The 25350-nt window shown below is 43.8% G+C and overlaps 1 long non-coding RNA gene across 1 annotated transcript in view; it reads left to right on the top strand.

Moving 5' to 3' along the window:
- Positions 1–25118, top strand: part of LOC118553154 (uncharacterized) — a 43075-nt gene extending 17957 nt beyond the window's left edge. Inside the window, exons 3-5 of the long non-coding RNA XR_013447753.1 lie at positions 18653–18715; positions 20812–20975; positions 23708–25118. This is a non-coding gene — a long non-coding RNA (uncharacterized LOC118553154). The remainder of the gene's footprint in view (positions 1–18652; positions 18716–20811; positions 20976–23707) is intronic.
- Positions 25119–25350: the final 232 nt, after the last annotated feature.

The following is a 25350-nucleotide window of genomic DNA, read 5'->3' as shown; positions in this document are numbered from 1 at the left end:
CCTTCGAGATGGGACCCTGGGCTTTTCCCTGCATTTGAATTTGATCTGAAACATTGGCTCCTCTTGCATCTTGAGCCTGCTGGGGCAGGTATTATCTCCAGAAAGAGACGAATAGGACTGTTTGGAGGGCTCAGTAAGAGGACAGAAATTAAAAGGTAGGTCTTAACTCTTGTTCTTTTTCACTGTCTGTTTAAACCAAGCTCACTCTGTTTATGGAACTCTCGAGAGTGGCAAAGGTCCCAGTGATCAGTTTTTTTCTAAAAAACAGCATCTAGGGCGCCTGGGTGGCTCAGTTGGTTAAGCGACTGCCTTCGGCTCAGGTCATGATCCTGGAGTCCCGGGATCGAGTCCCACATCGGGCTCCCTGCTCAGCAGGGAGTCTGCTTCTCCCTCTGACCTTCCTCCCTCTCATGCTCTCTGTCTCTCATTGTCTCTCTCGCAAATAAATAAAAATCTTTTTTTTTTTTTTTAATAATTGCCATCTTAAAAAATCTGGGTCTGTCTGATAAAAGTCAGGAATTACAGCTTTTCTAGACAAGATTTGGTAACCTGGGCAAGTTTCAATGTCTTGTCCTGGCTTCTGGGCCTTCTGTTGTCTCACCCTGTCTCCAGTTAGTCCTTCAGAGCCTCCTGGGCTCCAAACCCACACAGATTAGGTACAGGGGACAGAATGCCTTCCTGCCTCTGTGCTTTTGTCCTGGGAAGTCTTGGATGCTCTTCCGACCAATGACCACCCCTCATCATTCATCTTCTGACTCCTGCTCAGCCTACAAGACTTGGCTTGGTTCTTTTCCTCTAGGAAGGCTTTCTCCCTGGCAGCAGGCATTCTTCTTCCTATGATACTCCTCACATTGTTTTGGAATTATTTGCCACCTTACAGCACCTTCTCCCAGATTAAAGTACCAGTGCAATTGCATTTCTTCTGAGTGTTAAATAAATTGCTCACAGCCTCCCTTCCCCAATTAGTGGGACTCCGGTTGCCTGAATTCGAAAATGAGAACTAGGAAATGTCATCAGTCCCCTAGTGGGCCCCTATTTTACTTCGTGGTTGATTCTGTTACTATTCTATAGGGTTGATACTGAAAGTTGGTTTTGTAAAATAGTATAAATTTGTCTACCACAGAGATGAACAGCCTTGCATTTCATATTCCTCACTGTCCTCTGAGGGAAGATCCCTTCAGAGTTGTCCTGAGTTAGAAATGTTTCTCTTTGGGGCGCCTGGCTGGCTCAGTCGTTAAGTGTCTGCCTTCAGCTCAGGTCATGATCCCAGGGTCCTGGGATCGAGCCCCGCATCGGGCTCCCTGCTCGGCAGGAAGCCTGCTTCTCCCTCTCCCACTCCCCCTGCTTGTGTTCCCTCTCTCGCTATCTCTCTCTCTGTCAAATAAATAAAAAAATAAAATAAAATCTTTAAAAAAAAAAAAACCTAAAAAAAAAGAAATGTTTCTCTTTGACTCTTTAACTTACAATTTTGTGCTCATCCTTTCTCTCAAAGCCCACCCCGCATACCAGTCGGCCAGGACAGGAGGGGCTTTCCAGGGACTCCCCCTTTGCTCTGGTTAAGTTCCTCTTTGGGACCTTTTCCTCCTCTCTCACCAGGGGACCTGAGTAGGGACCATCCCATTTATCAGAGGGGTTATGATAACATTGAACCTCACAAGGGAGAGGGTCCAAGTCTCTATTCCTCCCTTCCTGGGAAGCTCCTGGTCTGCTATGCAAAATACCCTTTTTTCTCCTCAGCAGACCCGCTGTGTATGCTGGAACAATGGAGAGGGCCAGGCTTTCTCATGCTGCAAAGAATGTTCTATTACTTTCTTCCTTTAGAGCAAAGGGTACCTTCTTTCCTATATTTAAAAAAAAAAATAGAGGGACTATCCAGGTGATTCTTCCAGCAAAGACTTGCTCCAAGGTGACTAGTATTTTCTGTCTGGAAAGCAGGCTCTGGTAATTTGTGAACATGACAGCTTTATCTGATGAGAATTTTCTGAGTTGTACCTTGTCTTAGGTGAGGTTTTCTGCAAAAGACTCAGAAGTGGAGATTTGCGTGCAGACTGTTGTGGGGAGAGTATTCTCAGGAACAAGTAGGGGAGTAAGAGGAGCCAGTTTGGGCAAAGGAAGGAGCTGGGCTGTGACACGGTTGTAACAGAGGCCTCAGGGGGTCCCACAGGGAGCTCTGGGGCTAGGATGACTCTTCAGAGGAAGGAAGGAGGCTGGCCATCGTACCCTCTCAGTGACCAGTCACTGACCAGTCCTAGGATGGGGACTGCCCCAGCTCTAGAGGTCATAACCTTGGTGGAGGCACCTCCCATCAGCCAAGGGCAATTCCTGAGGATGGACTCATCTGTGAGCCTTTAACATTAGCACACTCCCCATTAGTGGCAGCAAAAGAGTCTCAGTTTTATTTATTTACTTAAGTAACCTCTACACCCAACATGGGGCTCGAACTCACAACCCCTAGATCAAGAGTCACATGCAGTACCAAATGAGCCAGCCAGGCGCCCCAAAGTGTCTCAGTCTTGAAGGGAAGACCTGGCGGTGCACCACAGTGTCTACTATCTACCCATCCAGGCAGTTTATTTTAGCTGTCTCCTCCCCTGTACTCGAAGCGCCTTGAAGGCAGAAAAACAGGTGTGCCCAACAGAGTACCTGAAATACAGTATCCACTCGATTAGTAACTAACAGGTGAATGAATAAATGCATGCATGAAAGAGTCAACATAAGCTCAATGACTCAATAATAAATTATTATTGGTTGCATTTATGCAGAACTTTACATATGCAGATTATTCTGCTAAAAATATGTTATAAATATGTAAGTGCTGCAAGCAATAACTTCTAATAAAACCTGTCATCAAAATGAATTAGTAGTTAGTGGGCACGAACTAGGAGCATGACCCTGCATTAGTTAATTCTCCCAGAATGCATCTGTCTTAATAATAGCACTATTTAAAGGTTTCAGAGCTGACATCCTAATTCATCTCTTAAATTGCTTTTTAGACCCTCTACTTTGTTAGATAAATTTCCTCTCATCATGCCTAAATCCTGTTTTCATTAAATACTGTTTCCGAAGTTTATTGAACATTTTATCCTTGCTGTCAACTCTTCTTTCTTGGCTGTTTTTGCATCTCTTCTGATGTTTGTAATCTTCTCCCCAGTAGTCCGATTTCTCATGGGTATTTGTTGTTTTGACTCTCCAGAACAGCAGCTCCCTTCTTCTGGGAAAAGCTCTGTCACAGCCCCATGTAACCCTAGTGAGGGGGGGCTGACAATCACAGAACCCTGCCCCCAGGGCCACAGTGATTGGCCCATGGTTGAGCACATGACCCAAGCCGGACCAATTACAGTTCTTCCCTGGGATCTTTTTTGACCTTGGGGAAAAGGGAAAGAAGTTGGGGAAGAAGAGGGCTTTTTTTTTCCCTCTCTCTCTCTCTGCTTGTGGGGTTTCTTGTCAGGTGAGGTGCACAGAGCTACCAGAGGCCATGTCACCACCCTTGAAGGAACCCTCCAGCAACAGGAGAAAATGAAGTCAACTTAAGGAGAGAAACAGGGTGACAGGAGAGTTGCGAGACCTTTCACATCCCTAATTCCAGGAGCTGAAATCTCAGAGACTCCCTGTTTCCTGAGCTCCCAAGGCTTAGCTATCAAATTCTTCCTTCATCCTGGGAGTCACCTCAGTCTGCTGCCAAAAATCTCCCTTTGAGCTTAAACCAGTTTAAATTGTGTTGCTAGCACTTCCTATCCAGAGACTCTTCCCCCAAGACCCTGCCTTTTGCTAAGATGACTTTGGAGCTCGTTGGATTTAAATGTTAGTCTGAACACTCTCATATAAACCTTGTGTTGTCAAGGCGGGCCACCTACCGGGAGGTGACGGAGCATACAGCTTAAGGGCATCTGCTCAAGAGCCCTGGGTTCACATCCTGCCTTCGCCACCAACTAGCTAATTGATCTTGAGTAAGGTCCCTAAATTGTGCCTTAGCTTCTCATCTGTACAATTTGCAAAACTCTTAAAGGGTTATTGTGCACACTAATGGGATCATATCTTTACAGCCCCTTCCACATAGCAAGAACTCAATAAATAGCACTGGTAGGATCTTTGCCCTCTCTTGTCACCGATGTCTCTCAAGGCACAATCACCCTATGGGATTCAGTACCCATTAATTCAATACAGAAGCTCACAGTTTTTTTCATTCTTACTTTCGGATTGTTAAATGTCTACCTTTGACATTTCATGGCCTTTCTCTTGACCCACGTTCTCCATCTTTTTCTTTCAGCCCATGGTTCCATCCTGAGTTTTGCTCCTTGGTATTCCTTCTCAGTTCTTTATCACATCATTCTCTTCCTTCTCTACAAAATGCTTCTTATTTGTACTCACACACTGGAACATTCCTACTACAAGGAGCAATTTGCTGTATGCTTATTTTCTCTGGAATCTTCTCTCCTTTATGGAAGCAGGGTTATTTATCAACCTAGGATTGAGCTCTTCTCAGTTTGGTTAGGGCATGCTGCACACTGCCCCTATAATTGCAAGGCCCTGCGATAATGCTTTCTTTGGCCATGACACAAACCACAGTCAGAAAGGTCTTCCTGAGTTCCAAAGGTCAAGCAATTAGAATTTTCTCAGGCTTTTAGAGGAGTGGAAGCAAGGTTTTTCCTCAGGGAGCATTTGTTGGTCATTCTTTAAAGGAGTACGAGGCATCCGGGTTCTAATCCTGGCTCTGCACCTCCTCCCAGGGTGCCTGACCTGTGGGAGCCTCAGTTTCCTCATCTGTTATGTGGGTTTACAGCAGAACACCCTGGTGTTGTGTGAAAATTAAAACAATTTGGTGGTTTGTGAATGGTAAGGTGCTGCATAAATGGGGGATGCTATTAATGCAAACTTTCGTAGGAACCCAGTGACAGATATAAAACAGGGTCTAGTTCTCTTTTTTTTTTTTTTTAAAGATTTATTTATTTATTTGAGAGAGTGAGAATGAGAGAGAGTACATGAGATGGGGGAGGGTCAGAGGGAGAAGCAGGCTCCTCGCTGAGCAGGGAGCCGGATGCGGGACTCGATCCCGGGACTCCAGGATCATGACCTGAGCCGAAGGCAGTCGCTTAACCAACTGAGCCACCCAGGCGCCCAGGGTCTAGTTCTCTTTAATTTGCTTTGCACAGTGCTGTGTGCAAACAGGACAAATCCAGGATACTTTGGTGAAAAGCCACACTTAGGACCTTCTTGAGTAAGGCAGACAAATGGAGTCAAGTGCCCATGTCCACAGTCCCTTTAGAAGCTCCGGAGAAAAGACACATCAAGGAATAATTTCAATTTGTAACCCTCATTGGGGAAAGGTTTTAGTAGCAGAATAAAATAACCCATGTTATAGCCTCCCCAAGGAGCCTTCCCTTAGTTGGCCTTCATTGCTATCATTCCTGGATCCTCCATTCTCACCCTGTTAGGCCTGGAGGGGTCATCTGGAAACTTTCTTGCCCCATCTGGCTCATGTGATATAGAATGTTCTTGTGCCCACCTCCAGCCCCACACTATCCCCTCCGCCCCCAACCTTCAGTTGTTGTATAGGCTCAGATTTTCCCCGCCTGCAAGACGGGGATAGTTAAATCCATAACACATGCCTCGGCAGAACATTGTGGGAATACAGAGGTGACTAATGCTGCCGGGGAAGTAGAGAAGACTTCACAAAGCAGCTAATTTTAGAGCTAAGTCCTCAATGCAAAGGAGATGTTGCCACAAGGTAAAGGGTTGGGAAGGATCCCCGCTCCCTGTCCCCCAGCAGAGAACAGCTAGGCTTTGACAAAGGTATGAAAAAGCTTGCCACGTGCAGGAAATAGCAGATAGCTGCTCCTGGCTGGAGTCAGGACTGCGTGGGTGGAGAGGGGCCTGGGCAGCTAAGGCTGTTGGGTGGGGAAGGGTCTGCTGAGTCTGGGCCACACCAGCCTGCAAGCCCCACCACCCCATAGCTTCCCCCAAAGCTGCAAAGAGGCATCACTTTTCTGTTCCACATGGTAGGTGATTTTGTGAGATGCTCTCTCAGCCAACCTTTGATAGGAGTTAAGAAAACTTCCCAGGTGAGCTCCCTGATTGGTCTCACGAGGGGTAAGGGTGGCTTCATCTCCCCCTTCTCTTCTAAGCTCAGCATCTGTCATGAGCCTTCCTCAGTCTTTGTCTCTGGGAACAGAGGGCCTCTTATGCAAATAAGATTCTGGTGGCCTGCTGTGACAGCCCAGGGTTGCCAAGGCCAGTATTCAGACCTGGGTTTCACTTCTCCCCTGCTGTATTAGCTGTAAACTGCGGCCAGACACTTCTCCCTGCCTGCTTCCACATTGGGTAAAGGGCTTTTACAAGAATTAGATGATGTGTGGGCTTCTCTGTTCCCAGTCCTTCTTTCCCGGTGATCCCTATCTTGGTGAAAGGCATCCATGTTCACCCAATTGCTAAAATCAGAAACCTGAGTCATTCTTAATCCCTCTTGCTAATACCCGTCAGCTGGTCCTGTCAATTCTACGTCCAAAACACACCTTTTCTCTCTCCGCCTCTACTTCCTTAGTCCCAGATGACACCACCTGTTATGTGAGTACTAGACTATTGTCATAGCATCCCAACTGCTTTTCTGCCTCTCAAAACCTCCACAAAGTTGCCCTAGCCATCGTCTTAAAATGTGAATCAGGTGTATCACACCCCAGCTGAAAACTCTCCAGTGGTTTTCCATCTCACCAAAGGCCTTATCATGGCCTACAAGGTCCTCTATGGGTTGGCATCTGCCTTCCCGTCCCCCTGTCCCCATCACGACTTGTCATCCATCTCCACTAGCCTTCAGACAATTCCTAGAACATGCCAAATGCCAGGCTCTTTCATGCCTTGAGAACTTGTCCTTCTCACTCCCTCCTCTTTTTAAAATTTTTTTAAATTTATTTTTATTTTTTTATTTTTTATTTGACAGAGAGAGACAGCAAGAGAGGGAAAACAAGCAGGGGGAGTGGGAGACACAGAAGCAGGCTTCCCACTGAGCAGGGAGCCCGATGCAGGGTCCTGGGATCATGACCTGAGCTGTAAGCTGACGCTTAACGACTGAGCCACCTAGGCGCTGCATCATTCCCTCTTCTTGAAATCCTCTTCCCCTGGCTTTTCATGTATCTGGTTCCTTCTTGGCTGAAATGTCTCCCCCCTGGGTAGCCTTTCCTGTCCACCTAGTCTACAGTAGGTCCCTCTATCCCCATACTCATTTCTTCATAGACTGATCACAGCTTATCATTACTTATTTACTTACTTGCTGTTTTAGGTCGGACTCACTAGGATTAGAGCTTGAGAAGAGGATTCAGGTGCAAGTGATTTATTAAGGAACTATTTCCAAGGGAGACAGCTAAAGGAGTGGGGCGTAGCAGAACAGGGATGGGGAAGAGGAGAGATAAGGATGGGATTTCAGGTAAAGTCCCAGCCTCAACCTGATCCCATAGGGCACCCCTACAGTATGAATCCTGCCTAAATTTATCCCACCGTGAAGTAAATGGGCTGCATTTTCCTATTCCTGCCCCAGGATTCTCTCTCTCCCTCTGCCTCCCCCTCACCCCGGCTCAAGCACACTCTCTCTCTTTCTCATAAATAAATAAATAAATAAATAAATAAAATATTATTAATATATAATATTATATATGTATCAGGGGCACCTGGCTGGCTCAGTTGGTAAAGCATGCAACTCTTGATCTTGGGGTTGTGAGGTCAAGCCCCATGTTGGGTGTGGAGATTACTTAAAAATAAAATCTTTAAAAAAAAAGAAAAGAAAAGAAAAAGTCATCTCTGGAAAGAGAGACTGACCCTGGAGAAGGCATCTGAGCTAGTAATCAATAGAAATCCCAAGTATAATTGGAGGCAAGTAAGAAAGGGGGGTGGGGGTTGGGTAGACCAATCCTGCAGTTAGAACAGGGAGAGTCCAGCCTCCAGACAATTGCCCACATCAGGAAGTAGCAGCTTTAGAGTTCCAGGCAGCACAGGATCTGATCTCCTGTGAGGGAAGGCAGGATCTCGGGGCCACAGTGGAATAGGCTTGGATTCAGTACAAAGATTTGGTCCTGGCAGGACATGGAAGCACTGGGATCAGAAAATAAAGCAAAAGCCCTGGTCCACATATTGTGTATTAGGCACCTCGGAGGGCCAAGCAGCAGTGACACTTTCTGGTCACCCAAGCCATGAAGAGTTCTATCTGTTAGAATTCCTGGTTGCAAGGTAGGATGATTGACTCATCTGAGCACCATCCCAGTCATAGGCAAACCAGGACAGTTGGTCACCCTATTGCAAGGAAGAGACATGTCACAGGTTGGGTTTCCTAGGGAGCAGACTCTGAGACAGGGCTCGGCTTGCAGCCGCTATATCAGAGGGTGGTGTTGGGATCACCACCTAAGGAAAAGAAAAGAAGAGATGGAAGCCGGCATGTGCAGAGGCAGGAGATTAGCTGAAACGCTGCCCTAGCCAAGCCTACGGAATGCTCTGAGGCTGGGATGGAACTTTGGAGTTGCCCTGAGTTTAGTGTTGCCAGATTTAGCAAATAACAACAAATGATGGCCAGTTAAATTTGAATCCCAGATGAATAATGGATAACTTTTTACCATAAGTATCTTCATACAATACTTTTAACATAATTATACTGAAAGAATGTTTCATTGTTTATCTGAAATTATCTGAGCGTTGTGTTTTTTAGCTGGCAATCCCACTTGAATGGGGCTGAGGGGTCAGGTCTTTCTGCCCTATGTTGACCAGTCTCTGGATTCAGACTGGTCCAGTAAAGCAGGTGTGACCTTGGGTAATAAGACTCCTCAGCTGAGGCCATTCTGAAGAGGGCTGACAGCTGAGGGCTGCCCACTCAACAGCTGAGAAAATAAATTCTTCAGACTTGAAAGGGATTTTGGAGAGCCCATCACAGTGTCTATTACAGACACTACTAAACAGACTCTTAATAACTTGTTTACTGGAATGCACTAGAAGGATACTGTGTTCACAGAATCAATGGGAGGGTGGAGAATGGGGCTCAGAAAATAGCCATGAGAGCTGAGCAGCAGGAAAAACATGGCCGGGTCACACCACAGGAAAAACAACCACGGAGTTGTGGAGTTACTGCTGAAGAAATCACAACCTGCTTTCACCTTCCAGGGGACTTTCAACCTTGGTGCCGCCATATTGAATAGTGTCCCCGCACTGGACTGTTGTGTCAGTCCTTAGAGATGACAAGTCTTGGTGTGAGCTTCCAAATGGCCGATTTGGATCACATGTCTACCCTCCCCCCTCCTGTAGTCCTACTTTCCATCTAGTCTTTCACAAATGTGAATTCTAAAAAAATACAAAGGGTACATCAGGGCCTGGTGCTAGGGGCAATATTAGGAGCTGGCAGTGTCTCTAAGATCACCTCATGGTTTGGATTAATCCTCGTCCACTGGCCCCAAGGAATGTGATTGTAAGATGTGGGAGAGAAAATTATGTGTGATCACAGAATATCTTATATTCTCAAATATAAGGTGCAAATAGCAGTGGGTAACCCTAAGAACTCTAGGACCAGGAATGAATCTAATTATTTAGATACCGTACCCAAACACAAATGTGACTTTCCAGTGCAGAGAAAAGTGCCTTTCTTGTGTAGAATTTACTTTCTGTTGCTATAGGACCTGCCTTGCTATATTTTATCTCCGAGAGAAGAGTAGACAGAGTACTCCTTCAAATGGTAGATGATTTCCATCCCATGTTTAAGAAATATTCTTAGGGGGCGCCTGGGTGGCTAAGTAGGTTAGGTGGCTGCCTTCAGCTCAGGTCATGATCCCAGGGTCCTGGGATTGAACCTCAACATTGGGCTCCCTGTTCAGTGAGGAGCCTGCTTCTCCCTTTCCTCCCTGCTCATGCTCTCTCTCCCTATCTCTGTCTCTCTCAAATAAATAAATAAATAAATAAATAAAATCTTTTAAAAAATTTTAAAAAATTCTTAGGTTTGTATGCTGATATAGTATATCAGCAAGGAATATAAAAAAATGGGACATTTTACAAATAAATGAGTTTGGAAGCAGATCATAGCAAAGGTGTATAGAGACTTTTCCAGGATAGGTTTTAGTGGGTAGATGTGACCTGGTCAGGTCACTAGACCTTGCAGGTCATCAGTCCTGCAGATTCAGAAACTTTATTTTTGTCTTTGTTCATTCCTGCATCTATCCATCCATCCATCCGTCTTTACATCACCTATGCATCCATCCAAACATCCATTCAACAAACGTTCATTGAGCATCTAGTATGTATTATGCATTGTGGTTGGTACTGGGGACACGGTAGTGAACAGGAGAGTCCGGGTTGTTACCTTGTGCAGTTTACATTCTACCAGGAAGACACAAAAAAAGCAAGTAATCAGACAAATTGATTTGCCTATTTTCATCCGCAAGGAAGGAAACAAAGGAGAGGCTGAAGTAGAAAATAAAGCGTGGGGAGATGATGACACTTGGGCCCAGAGAGGTGAAGAACCTTAGTTAAGACCACATGCTGGCAAGTGGAGAGCTGGGAATGGGGCTAGGCAGGCTGGCTTTGCATCTACACTCCAAACTGCCAAGCCACACCGCCTCGTACAAAATCTCTCCGCGTCTGATTTCTCGTTTGTGAAGGAAGACCTGCACGTGTCCCCCCAGGTTGCTGGTTCTTTTCTGCCCTTGTCTTTCCGCCTGGTTGATGAGACCCATCCAGTTAACAGAATTTGTCCCGAGTTAATGCCCACCCCCCACCACACGTGTTTAGCCTCACATCTCCGTGCCTGCAATAAGGCACCTGACAATACTCTTCAGAACTATCAAGGTCATCTAGAACAAGGACAGCCTGACAGATGGCAGCTAGACATAGGAGGTGAGCACAGAGCTGAGGAATCACTGTGTTGTATGCCTGTACTGTAACACTGTCTACATTATGTTACTAATGTCACAACTCGACAACAAGGAAAGCCTGAGAAACTGTCACAGAGGAGCCCAAGGAGACATGACAACTAAATAAATGTACTGTGGCATCCTGGATGGGATCCCAGAACAGAAACAGGGCCTGGGGTAAAAGCTAAGGAAGTCTGAAGAAACTATAGTCTCGAGTTAATAATAATGTTTTAAATATTGGTGGATTCATTGTAACACGTCCCATACTAATGTAACATGCTACTAACAGGGCTGAGGTATATGGGGAATCTGTACTAGCTGCTCAGTTTTTCTGTACTCTAAAGATTTTTCTGTAATCTCAAACTGTTTTTTGTTTTTTTTTTAAAAAAAAACAAAGTCTAGGGGCGTCTGGGTGGCTCAGTTGTTAAGCGTCGGCCTTCAGCTCAGGTCATGATCCCAGGGTCCTGGGATCGAGCCCCGCATCGGGCTCCCTGCTCGGCGGGAAGCCTGCTTCTCCCTCTCCCACTCCCCCTGCTTGTGTTCCCTCTCTCACTGTCTCTCTCTCTGTCAAATAAATAAATAAAATCTTTAAAAAACAAAACAAAGTCTATTTTCAGAAAAATTCCATTGTGATTCTTGCTTCATAATGGGTAGAAGAATTAATTTATCCCCTCTTTATTTCCCCAGAAATCAACGTTAACAGCTTTGTGTATATTCATCCCTCATTTCTCAGTGCCATAACATCTGACATAGACATTTGATATATTTGTACTGGGGAATTTTTATGTTATTTTTAAATGAAATTATATCCACCTCTCTAGATCTCATTCAACAACAAATATGGAAATCTTTCCAAGTCCATATAATTCATTCTTTTTTAAAAATGTAATTTGGTCTTTTTAATAGGTGAATACTATTCCACACACAGATGTACCACAAATACTACATTAATGGGCTTTCATGATGTTTCCAAATTTTGTCACTATGAATGTTTGAATAAACATCCTGTTTCTATGGAATATCTTCCTTGGAAAAGGATTCCTGGATCAGAGGGTATACTTTTATAGTTTACAACTTATTAAAATATACATACAGAAACAATATACATTAAAATATAACATATACGTTGTACAGCTTGCTGAATTTTACAAACTGAATGCCCCTGTGTAACCAACGCCCGGATCAAGAAATAGATTACCAATACCCTAAAAGCTCCCCTCATGCTGAAAGGATCTATGTATTTTAAATTTTAATAGAATTGCTGGCTTGCTTTCTAAAAACCTTCACAGTTCCCAGCTGAGAACTGAGAACGTCCTTTTCCCTACCAGCACTGGGCTACCGCAGGCGACATCCACCTGCACTGTAGGATGTGGGATGCAGAGCCTGAAGGCCGTTTCTAGTGGCCCCCGAAGCATTGTCTTTATCACTTTTTAAGTTGTATTCGTGAAATTGCGTCATACTCCTTTGTGTGGAGTCCTCCTAGCAACTGGAACACAGTAAGCCCTCAAGAAATATTTGCCGATGGATAAAAACATGTCCCTTCTTCTCAAAACACTTCTAAAACTTTACCTTTTGTCTCCAATAGTGGATGTTTTATTGCATGCAGGGCCAAAAGGGGGTGGAGTTTGGAAGCAGGACACTTGAACTCAAGCTTCAGCTGTGTGTTATCTGGAAATCAATGTGATCTCCGTGGGTCACAAACTGCTTGATATGTAATATAGAGAAAAAAAGAAAACCACTAACAATTATAAAAGTGAATTTCAAGGGGTGCCTGGGTGGCTCAGTTGGTTAAGCCTCTGCCTTCAGCTCAGGTCGTGATCCAGGAGTCCTGCATCGGGCTCCCTGCTCAGCAGGGAGTCTGCTTCTCCCTCTTCCTCTGCAGCATCCCCTGCTTGTGCTCTCCAGCTCTCCCTCTCTGTCAAACAAATAAATATAATCTTAAAAAAAAAAAGTGAATTTCAAGAATGTATTTGAAAAGCTGTTTGTAAACTGACAAATGCTACCTATTAGTTAATATAATATCTACTAATCTCTTGATATGTATTTAAGTGTTGATTATCAAGATACTTTACAAGTTTTATTTCTAATTCCACATTTAAACACATATTTTATTCCTTGAGCATATATTGCCTTCCTCTTATTGGTTTGAAAAGAAACTAAAAAATATTTTTCTTTGCTACATTTTTCTCTCTTAAAATAGCAACTACTAGAAGAGGCTCCTAAAAGCTTAATAGATTTGCAGAGCAGTTAAAGAGTTAAGTTTCAGTGGCCTTCTGATTTGATTGGAAGGAAGACAATGAGTACTGACCTCTCCACCCTGCCCAGCTACTCCTCATGGCCCCCTTCTTTATCTTCCCATTACCTCCTTTGAAAGGCTGCCTGAGCCCCTAGGTTCTTTCAGCTCTTTGACCTTGGGCTGCACTAGCTGCCTGTTCGTTCTTCCCAAGGCTTGCTCCCCATATTTCAGTTATTCTCATACCATGTCACAATTTGTGATAATGTACGTACCTGCTGTACATATAGATACAGACTATTTACATGATGTTTACATTTATTTTTATTTTGATTGAGATATAATTGACATATAATATTGTGTAAGTTTAATTGTTGATTTGATACGTTTATATTTGCAACATGATTACCACCTTAGTGTGAGCTCATGCCTCTATCTCATCACAATTACTCCTTTTTTGCGGGACACATAATTATTTATTTATTTATTTATTTATTTTAAAGATTTTATTTATTTATTTGACAGAGAGACAGTGACAGCAGGAACACAAGCAGGGGGAATGGGAGAGGGAGAAGCAGGCTTCCCGCCGAGCAGGGAGCCCGACGCGGGGGTCGATCCCAGGACCCTGGGATCACGACCTGAACCGAAGGCAGACGCTCAATGACTGAGCCACCCAGGTGCCCTCATAATTTTTTATTTAAATCAGTTTACTTTTATAAACTTAAATACATTTGTACCATGATTACATCAGTTCATTTTGAAAACTCTATTTCACTGCTCTAAATGGATAGCTCGGTTGTAGCTAAGTGTAATGATAAGTAGTACAATAAAGATAAAATGATGTCATTGAATTCCAGCTGGATACCATTGCTGACTGTAGGCCCTGAGCCCTAAGACTGTTTTATGTTTAAAAAAAAAGAAAAATAGCAGGGTGTCTGGCTGGCTCAGTCAGTAGAGCCCGCGACTGTTGATCTCTGGGGTCACGAGTTCTAGCCCCACATTGGGGGTAGAGATTACTAAGAAAAAAATAATTAAAAAAATTTTTTTAAAGTACCAATTGTTAGCGAAGTCTTAAAGGCCACTAGTAGCTAATTGAGACTTCCTTCTTGAAGTCATCAGGAAAGGGTTAAGAGGAAAGTTAGAAAGAGCCCGTTGAGGCAGCCTACAGAAGGGAGCTGGGGCCAGGTGACCATAGGGCAACCGAAGGGGCGCCCCTCCTCTGGGGCACCGGATCACACTGGGAACTGGCTGGGAGTGGGAAGGATGCATGGCAAATCTAAATCTTAAAGGAAATGGAAATGCTAAACAATACACCTCAGCTTTAAATCGTCGGGAAAGCAGATGTGCACACACACAAAACCACCGCACCAAGGCTGAATCAAGGGAGAAAATTAAATGACCCTTATTCCCCCTGACTGCCGTATGAGTCTATGAATCACTTCTTTAGAAAACAGGCATGACTATATCCAATGAAAGCGCATTGCTAATCTGGTAGAGGACCATGATCCAGATGCTCACGTAACCGTTTCCCTATTTAGAATGAAAATGCCAGCAAGAAAAAATAAGCATACTATATGTCCGGCTTCCTGCAGTATCTTTTGTCTTCTCACCCATTACCTTTCAAGACCTTCAAGGACAGGAATTTAGCTTTCTTTAGTTCCTTTAAAACTCCTCCAAGCAACGAACGAAATGTCCTGCAGGCAACGAGCCTGGATTGACACTGAGCTGTGTGAACCCAAATCCTCAAAATCGAAGTGAGCAGTGGCAGTTGAGTGGGAGGACTCCCATTTAGGTTTTCGTTAGTCACCTGGGGTCATCCCAGGAGCACCACCAGTGTCCTCTGTAGACAGAGCATTCTAATCAGGCTCGCTGCATTAGAATGCTAATTGGTATTTGGTGGCTGGCCGTCAGTCTTCTGCATCAGCCTAAATTAAAGTGAAAGTCTTCAGGGCTTTTTCCTCCCTTTGGTAAGGAAGTGACCCAGTTAAGGGATGGGCAAACCAGGGCTGGAGGGCAAAATCTCACCCTGTCACCTGTTTTTGTATGACCTTCAAGCTGAGAATGGTTTTTATGTGTTTAAATTGTTGAAACAATACAAAAAAATTTTTTTCATGACACATGACATTATGTGAAATTCAAGTTTCAGCGTCCAGTGTCAGCTTTATTGGAATACAGCCATACTCATTCATTCATATATTGTCTTTGGATACTCTCCTGCTACAATGGCAGATAAATTGTGATTAAAATAGTATGGCCCAGGAAACCTAAAATACTTACTATCTGATTCTTTACAGAAAACGTTTGCCAACACCTGACCTGGAACCATTAGTCTCTGTTTTGGCTGCACGTTGTAATCATTGGGGAAACTTAAAAAATATTCATGCGACCGATGCCTGGTCTGATTCTGATTAATTGGTCTAGAGACTGGGACTTTTAAAAGTTTCCCAAGTAGTTAGAATGTGCAGCCAAGTTCAACAACAGTTGACTGGGACTAGTGCTTCTCAAACTTTAATGTGATAATGAATTACCTGGCACCTGATTAAAGTGCAGGTTCTGATGTAGTAGTTCTGGGGAGGGGCCTGAGATTCTGCATTTTTTAACAAGCTCCCTGGTTGTGCCAAGGCTGCTGGTCCTCAGACACCACTTTGAGTAACAAGGACCTAGCTTCTTCCAGAAAGAAAGGCAAAAAACAAAACAAAACAAAACAAAAAACCCTTCCAGAAAGAAAGGCAAAAAAAAAAAAAGACCCAAGTCTTTTATCTTCCCTTAAAGGTAGGTTAGAAGATGCCGCAGAACAAATGTGGCTTATCTTGCAGACTTTTTTTTTTTTTTAAGAGAGGGAGAGAGAGAGTGGGGGGGGGGAGGGGAGAATCTTAAGCAGGCTCCACGCCCAGCATGGCTCAATCTCAGGACCTTGAGATCATGACCTAAGCCAAAATCAAGAGTCAGACACTTAACTGACTGAGACATCCAGGCGCCCATATCTTGCAGACTCCTTAACCACCCTCAGTGGATGGGAAATTCATCCTGCGAACTGAAAGGGATTTTGATCCTTTCCCAGTAAATGAATGGTTTTGAATACCTGCCTTCACATCAATCATTAAGACTTCCCATTTTCACTGAAGCAATGAAAGAATAATTACAGCTTTCTTTCACCCTCCTATTCCTAAGAGAAAGGTTTTGAAGAGTGTGTATAAAGAAATCCTCTGTTGGTTAATGGCCTTGAAATTGTGTGTGGATTAACAATTAGTCTGAGTCCAGTGACTGGAGGAACAGCTCCCTGACTGTCTAGAGTTGAACTTTAGGAATTAACTGGTAGAATAAAATGTCTTTCAGGGCATGGAATGTTCTGGAATCATAGTTGGCCTGAGTCATTTGAAACCCTTTTTGGGTAAAATTGAAAAAGGAGACTCTATCAGATCCCATGAAGATATTTCTCCCTAACTTCTCCACTCTTTGCTATGAAGAGGATTAAGAATGTAGAATTTCAGGATCTCTTTCCCTTATTTTAGTGTTAAATTGGTGAATATATCCTTTTAAACACTTTGCCTACCAGTTACGAACAGATTGCTGAGTGTTTATCACCCTAAACCTATTACTGGGATCTACTTAATCTTCTGAAATATAAATATGCTTGAACCATAAATATGTTAAAATGATGGTGATGAGTTCTATGGAAAAAAATTTTCACTTCCTATTTCCTTGTCTTCTGAAGTGAAAAGCCATCTCAAGGAAATTATTTTATGGCAGCCCTCATTTGCATAGAACAGTCTTCTTTCCCTAAGTGTAAGAGGTCTGCTTTTGAGATGCCTGTGACCTGGCAGAGACTGAAACTTGGATGACTCAACCCCAAATTTCACCCTGCAACTGAAAGCCCATTCAGAATGAAGACCCCAGGATGCCTTAAAATTATGGTAGTTAACGGGGCCCAGGGAGGAAGAAGCTCAGCTAGGAACAGCGCTGAATTAACCTACATCCAAGCAGGTGTCAACCTCTTTATATACACCCTGCCCCGCCCCCCTCTCCACCTCCAGCTGCTCTTGTTAGAATTTCTTTAATCAGATAAAGGAAAATGATAGTGAGGAGAAGTGGAAGTTTAAAAAGTTTGTTATATAGTTTTATTGAGATATAATTCACATACCATAACATTTACCCATTTAGAGTGCACCACCCAGTGGTATTTAGTACATTTATAGAGTTCTACAACCATCACCCCTGGCTAATTTTAGAACATTCTCATCACCCCAAAAGAAGCCCTGTGTCCATTAGCAGTCACTCCCCATTTCCTTCCTGTCTCTGGGCCCGGCAACTTCTAATCTACTTTCTGTCTCAATGGAAGAAGAAGAGGAAGAAGGTTTTTGTGTGGGGTGCTGGTTTCAAAGTATTGGTCCCTCAGCCAGCTGTCTTACTACTTCACTTCTATGGACCTCACTTTCCTCAGCTGCCAGATGGGTGGTTCTCAGTCTTGGCTTCGCATAAGAATCAGTTGGGGAACTTTGAAAAAATGCTGATGCTCAAAGATTCTGATTCACTAGGTCTGGGGTGGGGCTTAGGCACAAGAAATTTTTAAAAGCTCCATAAGGCAGATTTACTCCAAGGCCTTGCTATCAAAATGTGGTCCTGGGACCAGCTGGGAGCTTATTGGAAAGGCACAGTCCCAGGCCCCTCCCCAGACCCACTGAGTCAGCAGGTGGGCATTAACAAGACCCCAGGTGATTTGTGTGCACATTCAAGAGCAGAAGGCTCTGCTCCAGCATCCCAGCTCTAACAGTCTGTAGTTTTGTGAGCCAGGCCTTTGCGGGGGGCCACCCGGTGATTTTAGTAATCAGTACCCACAAACCAGAGTTTACCCCACACTGGAAAATTGGCTCTCCGTGTGCTCGCCGAACAGGATATAGAAATATGCTATTGGCAAAGCCTTGCGAGAAGTTTTTTCAGTGATAGTTAATTACACAGTAATTTGGAAGAACATCAAGTCATTTTAGAGTTGTTTTATCTACTGTCCAGAAGCAAAAAAAAAAAAAAGGTATTTAGGTCTCAACCTGTTGCCAATTCAGCTTTCCGTACTTAGCAAAAATCACATGTCAGGCAGGCCGTCAGTTTCCATCTAAAGCAGTATAAGCAGAGTTTCTCAGCCACGGCTGCCCATTTAAGTCACCTGGGGAACTTTCAAAACTCCAGACAGCCAGGCTCCCCCACCCAGACCAACTAAATCAGAATGTTGGTAGTTTTGAAAGCTCTCCAGGTGATTATAATATTAAGTCCAAGTTGAGAATCACTGGGATAGAGGTTTTACTATTGTCACCCTGTTCCGATGTACCTAAACGTCCTGTTTTTGTCCCTTCTTAAGTACTAAGGCTGTTTCCAGTGCATTATCATTGATCTGCTCGGTACCCGTGTGCTGGACATCTTCATGTCTTAAGCCTCACCAGCAGGATTTGAGAGAAGGAGCCTACCAGTGCCAGAGACTTGGAGAAGACAAGCAACGTAATGGTTTGCTTGACCAAGCTCACCATAATGGTAGCCCTGACACTTTGTCTTGTTTCTCCAGGGTTCTACATGCAGGAGAGAGTCTGCACTGTCCATCTCAGGAAGTAGATCATTGGATATGCAGGTTGGACTCTTTCTTTCGGTCCTTACATCCATGACGATGGCACTAAAAAAATTAATCAGTCAAAAGATAGGTACTGAAAATGGTGTCCAGCACTGAAGGCAGCAGTTGGAAGAAGAGGCCTCCGGGATCTGACCGATGAGATAAGGCATCCATGAACGGGACAGTTAGCAAACAGTGCATGGTGGAATATAGTCAAGGGTTCAGTTGGTGGTAAAATCAGCAAGGACCGCAGAAATTCAGAGGAAGTGAAATCAGTGCCTGTTGGAATAGGATGGAAAAGATGCATAGCACAGGTGCCACACAAAAGGGTGGCTCACTGGCTCAGCTGGTGGAGCATGGGACTCTTGATCTTGGGGTCATGAACTTGAGCTCAAGCCCCACGTCGGGAGTAAAGCTTACATGAAAAGAAAAAAGATGGCTCATGGAGGGAGTGAGGATGGTGTTCTTATGACTGTATATTACATAGGATACTACTGGTTGCATTTACTATGAGTCAGACAATGTGCTAAATGATTTCCATGTATAGTCTTATTTACTCCTCTCAACAACATAAGGTAAGAACTCTATCCCCGTTCTGTAGATGATGAGACTGAGGCACAGAGAAGTTTAACTCGCCCAAGGTCACATTGAACCTGGTCTTATATGATTCCCAAGTCCATGCATTCCACCGTACCATATTGAATATCCACATAACATGTCTTAGTGTGTACCAGTAGGCAGGTTCCTAACACTTTATATATATCATCTCATTTAGTCCTCAAGTTGACAGCCCTTTCTGGTAGGCAGCTCATTATTCTCAAGTTCTGGACGAGGAAATTTGGACACAGAGAAGTGAAGTAACTTGCCTGAGGTCTAAGGTTGCCAAATAAAATACAGAGCAGCCAGTTACATTTGATAAATAACAAATAATAGGTTAGTATAAATATTGCGTGGGAGGTACTTACACTAGAAAGTGTTCATTGTTTATCTGACAAGTTCAAATGAGTCTCCGGTTTGCATTCGTTTGTTTTTGCTAAATCTGGCAATCCTACTGAGGTCACGCTACTGGGAGGCGATAGAACAAGGTTTGTCTCAGGTGGCCAGACTCTAGGGTCCGCACGTTCAACCCCTGCATTCCAGTGGGGCAGAGACATGGGTTAGCGTGCATGGGAGGAAGTGAGCAGACTTGCCTTGTTGGCTCAGATGTGAGCTTGAGAGGGCGTGAGAAGCCGCAGTGGACTTTTCCACCCTTCCCTCACCTCCTGAGCTCTCCTGTTGCTTCTGCTATCCCCACCTGCTGGTGGTACCAGAGTTAAGGGAGCCGGGCAATGCAGCCTTTGGTAATAAATGCTTGGTTCTGATGCCAAATACAGAAGGAAAAGGAAAACAGGAAAAAATGAGAAAGAAGGAGAGAGAGGGGGAGAGAGAGAGAGAGAGAGGGTATGGAGTTCCGCAGACACTGTCATGCTCACCCCCCTCTTTGTAAATCACAGGACCACCCACAAGGAACTGCGGGTCCCTGGAAAGCATCACACAGTAATGTGTGGCAGAGGCTACAGTTACATGACCACCTGATGGATCACCATTGACCAGGGAACTAGAACTATGTCAGGGAGCCTTCCAGCCGGTCAGCTGACAGAGACACAGGGCCATCAATCGCCCCGGCCATGCGGCTGCGGGCCAGGAGTGTGGCTTAGGCCTGAGAAAGTCTGACAGCTCCAGGGTGGGTGCTGAGTTCAGTGACAGCACTTCCCACCTGGGAAATCTGGCTCAGCGTGATGAGCAGCCGGGGTGCGGCGGCTGCAAAAACAGACTTTTCTGTGCTTAAGGGGGTGAGCACTCGTATAATTGAACATCAAGCAAATATATCACAAATATGGGAGTTTAATGGGACCAGGGTGATACTCAGGAAGAGGCAGTAAGAGATAATAATAAGAAGATAAGCAGAAGCAGACAAAGTATTCCCTATTGTGGAGGAACAGGGATTCACAAAAGAATTCACTGTATATAAAAATATATGCAAACATTTATGTTTGAGAAAGCCATGCACTATACTGTATAGTTTTTATTTAGTTGTGTTTTAAAAATTAGTTTTATTTCCTTTTGTTGTTTTCCAGAGACCTGAGTTAAAGAACCCCACAAGATGGGATATATATGAGTCTGACCGAAATGGCTGAGTTGTGGCCCAAAGATGCCAAGCATTGGCAGTTTGGCGCTCTTTTCAAGACTGTTTTGAAAATTTATTAACCAGTCACCTTCCTCCCCATCTCCCTGTCCTCCGGTAAGTCCTCCACACTGCCACTAGAGTTTAGAGGCAAATCCTGGATGGTTTAGATTGCTATCAATTGCGTAAAAGAGAAAATTGCAAAAGTTTAATGCCTTTTGTAATCTCTTCCCAAACCACTTTCCAAGTTCTTTCATGGTCTGTTTCTCCACACACAGGCTACACCTATCTAGTCTTCAGGGATTATCTGGATCAGACTGTGCGAGCTTCCCCATTTCTATCTCTTTTCCGGACCCTAGCTCACACCCTTCAGGACATGAGCCGACCGATCACCGGCTTTTTCAGACCTCCATGCCTTAGCATGTGCTGTTCCCTCCATCTGGTCCTCCAGTGGTATGCTGGAGCTGGTTCTTACTAGCTCAGGCACATCTCTGGTCCCAACTCTGTTCAGTGGCATCACGTTGGTACCTTGAAATCTGCCACAGTAGGAAAATGTACACCATGGAAATTAGCAAATCTTACACATCAGGGCTTTTTTTTTTTTTTTTCCTCCCTCTGGGAGTTCCGGTTGTTAAACATTCACTAGCACACCATTGTCATCTCCTACTCTTTGCCTGGAAGATTCCTACTTCTCCTCCAAGATAGAGTGCTTCTCTGTGACGCTTTCTTTGACTTGCACAGAGGAACAGGGAGAAAAAAGCAACTCCTCTGTGCTGAGCATCTGGGTTGGGTGATTGACATACCTAATTCTCATGTCTTTATTAAAGCATTTTATCATATTATAATTATTTGTGATTGCCTCCTTGATAAGTGCTAAGTGCAAAGATTGTAGTCTATATTGATCTTTAAAACTCCAGGGACCTTGAAAGTATCTTTTATAAATAGTGAGTTTTCAGTGAATGTCAAGTATTTAATTAAGTACAAACTAGGAGGAAAACTGGATTGCTTTGTTTCATCTGTCTCTGTTCTCCCAAAGAGTACTCCCTCACACCACAGTCAAAGCTGAATATTTGAACAATGTCTTCTGCTGGGTGACTTTTTAAAATCCATCATAAGCAGGGGTGCCTGGGCGGCTCAGTTGGTTAAGCGTCTGACTTCGGCTCAGGTCATGATCTCAGGGTCCTGGGATCGAGCCCCGCAAGGGGCTCCCTGCTTGGCGGGGAATCTGCTTGTCCTTCCGCCCCTCCTCCCGCTCATACCCTCTCTCAAATACATAAAATCTTTTAAAAAAAAGTAAAATCCACAATAAACAAATTTATACAAAGGTATCATCAAGAATAATACTTGTGGCATTTTTACAAATGTAGAAGGGGCTATAGGAACTTATATATAAAGATGGAAATTTTGGGTCTCTGGGAGGCAGGTGGGGAAGGTGGTTTTGGTCAAAGGCGCTTTTTAGTGACCTCTCTCGTTAAACCTGTGAGGGTAGAAGATGAGCTCAGCATAGTAGCTGCCTGAAGTATGGACTTTATAAGGTAGCTACCTACCACCACCTGCATCCTCATCCTCTTCTTCATCGTCATCATCGTCATTGAATACTAGTGATGGACACAGCTAGGCAAAGCTATGAAACCATCTGACCGACTTGAAGCTGTGTTTGAAAGCTTGCAAGCTCCTTGTTTCGCCCTCTCATTTTTCTTTAAATTTATTAAAGCATCAAAACATTCTGAAGAAAACTTTTTTTCCCCCTGTGGCTGTTAGGATGCTTTGTAAATATGACTCACCCACCCTCACCTGCCAGTGAGAGAAATAGACAGTAAATATTACTGTGATCTGATCTGAATAGATGGGGTAAAATGATTGGCTGAAAGGACCTTCCCTGTAATTATTCAAGCCAACTTAACCAGAAGCTTGGATGTAGAGGAACGATTATTTCACACTCCTCCTTAAGAAAGCAAACAGTCTTTGCAAAAGCAACAGTAAAGTTTCCTGCTGTATTCTGATCTTAGTGCCGCAGTAATAACTATTTTGCAGCAACAGTGAAGTATTCTGGTCTTATTGCTCATTGGCCTCTGTCCGAAGGCCAGAGAGTTGTAGCAATAAAATCAGAATAGAGATTACTGTGGGCTGCAAAGGGTGCTTCACGGCAGAGGTGAGGCCTGGAGCACAGGTAGGGATAGATTATAAAGATTGTCCTGAGGGAAGAAAGTTAACTGGGGTAAATGTTTACAATAGCATTTCCTGCTCTGGGCTTTGCAAAAATGGCATTTGGCAAAGAACATTCGAAGACCGAAGAAGTTTGGGAAATGCTGCATATATCCTTCTTGGATTACATTATGTATTATATGCTCTGAGAACACCCAAAGTGAAGAACCCTGATTAGCTTTGTGTCACCTAAGTTTCCCAAATGTGCTTGATCGTAGAATCTGCTTTTGGGGAATACCTATTAACACCTTTCAGAATGCTCAAGTCCCATGGAAGCTCGTTGGGACACACTAATTTACAGGATGATGTTTCTGAAAACAATTATTTATTGATGCCTTTTTTGAGACCTCGAAAGAGTCCATCTCATCCTCAGATCACACTACCTTATGATCACAATTTGAACAAGGCTTCTCTTGTATTGTATTTTCCCCCTTTATCACCAACCCCCCACGCCCCACCTTAAGTAGCCACTTTCATATGTTTCCTATGTTCCTTAAATATGCCTTTCTTATAAATATAGTATTTTGTGTATATACACTTTATGTATTATTTTTTCCCACTATTTTTTTCTCACCCAGTACTGTGTTTTAAAGAGCTAAGAATTGTTGTCCATCATCTAATTTGTTGCTTTATCTGCTGCACAGGATTCCACAGTATGCAGCCTACCCACTTATTCATCCATCCCTCCACTAACGGACACCAAGTTTGATGACACTGGGGGCCTTGAGCCTGGGACACCAGAACAGACAGAGAATGGGATATCTACTGGACAAATAGTTTGAACAGTTTTCTTCTATTTAATAAATTAAAAACCTGGCCAATTTTGGCAAGCTGACCTAATCAAGTCCTGGTAATTATGAACAGTGAATTTCGGAAGAAGCAACCTTCAGATAATTTGCCAGAACAGGGACTGCTGATCGCTTGGCCAAATCTGCCATCCAAAACTCTCAACTTTATGCAGTTTTCCGGACCGTGCCCTTGACCTTAAATATGACTGTTGAAAATGAAACATTTTCTTAAAAATGCATAAAGGGAAAGAGACAGTCCATTGTAGACTTGTGGCAAGTGGGCTTGAGCTGGAGCTTGAACAGTGCCCAGCTGAGCAGGTCAGGGGAGCAGGGGAGTTTGGAATAAGGTCCTGAAGAGTCTTATGGGAAACCAAGAGTCTCATGGGAAACTCCTATTGAGACACCTTGACCTTCTCTCAATTACCCACCCCAGGACCATTCAGTTCCCGTTTAGTGCACTAAACAAAGTATTTAATATTAGCAACCCCCTACTTCAGGTAGAACTATGGAAGAGAATCGTAGCCATTTGGGGGAGCCGGAAGAATGCCAACTTTAGAGGAAGCTCCTGATGATGTTGAACAGGAAGTATCATCTAGTTCAAGAACTTCTTAGCAATAGAGGAAACTCTTCCAGGTAATTGAAGTACCTGGAATTTGTTCTCAACTTAGAAGCTTTTCACTTCCTTCAAAGAGTGAGTGATTGTGAAAGCCCTCTCAATACTCTACCGAAGTTCTGAGGGATCGTGAGAGCTGCATTTCCAGGCAGAGCGGGTGACAAGATACCTGGTTTCAGCCTAAACTGTGAAAAATACATATTGAAAGAGTCGAGATTTCCTACATTCCAGCAGTATGTGGATTCCTGCCATAGCCCATATTCATGAATATTATTGCCAAAGAGATGGCTGAACTTAGAGAATGAACTTTATGTACAAATGGAGAGCAAATTTTCTGCAGGTGGGATTAACAGCTATTGACAGCACAAACTCTTGAGTGAGGGAGAAAAGGTTTACTGGACAACGGAAGGAAAGGAGCCGAGTTGAATCACAGAGAGAGACTTCTGGATCAGAATATCTAAGGGTTGGGGCGCCTGGGTGGCTCAGTCGTTAAGCGTCTGCCTTCGGCTCAGGTCATGATCCCAGGGTCCTGGGATCGAGCCCCACATCGGGCTCCCTGCTCTGCGAGAAGCCTGTTTCTCCCTCTCCCTCTCCCCTTGCTTGTGATCCTGCTCTCACTGTGTCTCTCTCTGTCAAATAAATAAATAAAATCTTTAAAAAAAAAAGACTATCTAAGGGTTTTTACCAATTTACATAAGAGGGAGGATGGGTTCCTATAAAAACAATTGTGTATTATTCGAGGTGTTGCTTCCTGCCCTTGGCTCAGCAGCTCCATGCCTAGAATGTAGGAAGCACTCAGTAATAGTTTTTAGAATGAATGAATAAATGTAAGCAGCTTCAATTTAACTGGTGGCTGTTGCATAGAGTTCATTTTATTTATTTATTT

This window comes from Halichoerus grypus, chromosome 5 (assembly GCF_964656455.1).
Source record: "Halichoerus grypus chromosome 5, mHalGry1.hap1.1, whole genome shotgun sequence".
Lineage (NCBI taxonomy): Eukaryota > Metazoa > Chordata > Mammalia > Carnivora > Phocidae > Halichoerus > Halichoerus grypus.
The sequence above is the reverse complement of the archived record's forward strand: the minus strand, read 5'-3'. Positions and strand labels throughout refer to the sequence as shown.